The sequence below is a fragment of the Pteropus medius genome, unplaced genomic scaffold, assembly GCF_902729225.1.
Source record: "Pteropus medius unplaced genomic scaffold, Ma_sr-lr_union100, whole genome shotgun sequence".
Lineage (NCBI taxonomy): Eukaryota > Metazoa > Chordata > Mammalia > Chiroptera > Pteropodidae > Pteropus > Pteropus medius.
In genome coordinates this window covers 9365070-9367825 of record NW_024347790.1, presented here as the reverse complement: position 1 = coordinate 9367825, position 2756 = coordinate 9365070, and the positions used below count along the sequence as shown (strand labels likewise).

The 2756-nt window shown below is 43.1% G+C and overlaps 1 pseudogene; it reads right to left on the bottom strand.

Annotated features, from left to right (window-relative positions):
• Window positions 1–2250: 2250 nt before the first annotated feature.
• LOC120614767 (uncharacterized) lies at window positions 2251–2369 on the bottom strand (annotated as a pseudogene).
• Window positions 2370–2756: the final 387 nt, after the last annotated feature.

Below are 2756 nucleotides of genomic sequence, written 5' to 3'. Positions count from 1 at the left end.
CTCAGATCATCAGGAATTAGATTTTCATAGGAGCACTAGTCTCCGGTGCCAAAATGTTGGGGACCGCTGCTTTAAATGTTCTAGAGAGCATACAGGGGGAAATGTGAATCACAGCAGCATGATTAAAGACTTCCAAGGAGAAACCTAGAAGAATATGCAATATGCAATAGATAAAAATAATTACTGTTAATAGAGCAGGTATTCTGCCCGGCACTGCTGTATACATTTATAATCAGAACTTCATGTAATCCTCAAAACCATGCTTCGAGACCGTGGTTATCCCATTGTACAGATGAGGAAAATGACACTCCTGGAGGTTGTGTAACCTGCCTTAAAGGAAGTATTAGAATGAGCTCCACAATTCATTCATTAAATGAATAATTAAACAAACCAACCAATTAAGAATATTCCATGAGAGTGCAAATTACCAAAATTATCAAGTTCTGCAAGGAAGACTTTACTTTTTCGTTCTGCACATAAGAAAATGGACACCCGGAAAGGGTATCTGACTCTCCTGTAGGACTAGCTTGAAACAGGATTCAAACCCAGGTGTTTAGACAAAGCTACCTTTGTCCCATGAAAGCCTCCAGGTCCGGAAATGGAAAATAATCCGTGGGCTGAAGGGAAAGGGTGCCCTCACATGGAAAAACACAGGTACAACGTATAGAATTGGTTCGACTTTCCCACGATTATTTTTCTTCTGGTTCCCCTTCATCCCCATTGTTTTGCCTACAATACCTGCCTGTTTTCCAAACTGGAATTTTTTTTGTGTGGAATTCTGGCGGACAGCAGGGGAGTGCCATAATCATTGTGATCTCAAGAATTAAGAGAGGAGAAGCCAGCAGAATCCTGCAGAGAGGAACAAGAACAGACTGGAAAGGTGGCATTGGGGATTAACTGGTGAGAAAACTTCCTGGGTCTGTGTCATTGGGGATGTTGCCATGGCAGTGAGGTCCCTGGGAACAAGACTCTTCAGCCAAACTCCCCGCCCATCCCCCAGCAGCCACCCCACAAATCCAACCCCCACCCTCTTGGAAAGACTGAGTGGAAACCATTAAGATAATGCAGTTCCTTGCTAACTTTGCCATTGGGAGCACCTGGCCGATCCCTTGAGCCAGACTTTCTTCTAATGGAAGAACTACAGGAGTAGCTGCCATGGCAACACAGTTCCCCTGCCCATTCCTACCATCAGTGAGCTGGGGGAGATCCCTGGAGAAAGTGGTTCCCCACCTACTTCACCAAGGTGGGAAAGTCGCCAAGGACACACAGATGGAGAGGAGCCTTAGGGAATGTTTCCTATAGCCTGAAATGGCTGCTGGAAGTTACCATGGCAACAAGATTCCTTGTCCATCAAGCCATGAAGGAGGGAGACTGGCGTGAGGTGAAGGGCTGCAGAGGAGCCAGCACAGCTCTGGGCTCCCACTCGGACTCTAGGGTGGGTCTGTCCTTGGTCAGAAGCATCTCTAGGACCCCAGCCCTTTTCTGTGGCATCTGGAAGGACTGACTGGGTATTAGCTCTTTTTCCATGAAAGGACAGTGCTAATGAAGCCAGAGGGGCAAAAACATGAGTAAAGAAAACAAATGGATATTGGCATTCAAATTATGTGTCCTTCATAAATTTCCTTATTATCAACTCTGTCCTTTACTTCCTTTGGGCAAATCCCTTCACTTACTGTAATGTATCTAATATTCAGATAGGTGAGTTTTGTCTCTTGGAGGTCAAATGATTGACTGGACTTTTTTAGACAGCCGTATTGAGATATAATTGACATACAGTATAGAGAGCATATTTAAAGTGTATCATTTGAATCAGTGTACACTTTTTTTTTAGCTCTGATTTCTTTCATTCAGTATAATTATCTTGACATTCATCCATATCGTTTTGTGTATCAATACTTCCTTCCTTTTTTATTGCTGAGTGTATTCCATTGTACGGAGATACTGAAATTTGATTATCCTCTCATCTGTTGATGAACGTTTGGGTCGTGTCTAGTTTGGGGCTATAACCAACAAGCTCCTATGAACATTTATGTACAAGTCTTTATATGAACATATATTTCCTTTGTTCTTGTGTGAAATTCTAGAAGTGGAATATTGGCTCATATGGTAGGTATATTTTTAACTTTTTAAGAAACTGCTCAATTGTTTTCCAGGGTAAACTTTTTTTTTTTTTTTTTTTTAGGTGAGGCAACCCTTGGTTGACCTCACAGTTTGCAAGGACCTTGTCAGCTGACAATCCCTTAGTTTTTAGGCCTGCAGCACTTGGTCTTCCTAGGTGGTCTCCCATCCAAGTACTAACCAGGCCCGACCCTGCTTAGCTTCCGAGATCAGATGAGATCGGGCTTGTTCAAGGCAGCATAGCCGTAGACTGGTAAACCATTTCTTGATCGTACATCAGGAGTACGTGCAAGCTCCATTTCTTCCACATCTTCACCAACATTTGGTACGGTAAGTCTTTTTTAATCCCATTTTAATAGGTGTGTAGTGGTATCTGAGTAGGTGGGTGGTCTTCTTATTGCATTTCCTCTAGTTGGCCATTTTTGTTGCCTTCTGGGTTCAGAAAGACAGCATCACTTGAAACATAATGGGGGCGAATGGTGAATTAAACCAGCTAACAGGCCACATGGCTAAATTCATTAATGAAGAGGCGAAATTAGACCTACTTCACAGTCACTTTACCGTCCAAGAATGATGCGGAGACACAGCACAGTGACCTTAGCACAAGATGCTGGCAGCAGATGACGTTTTATGCACCT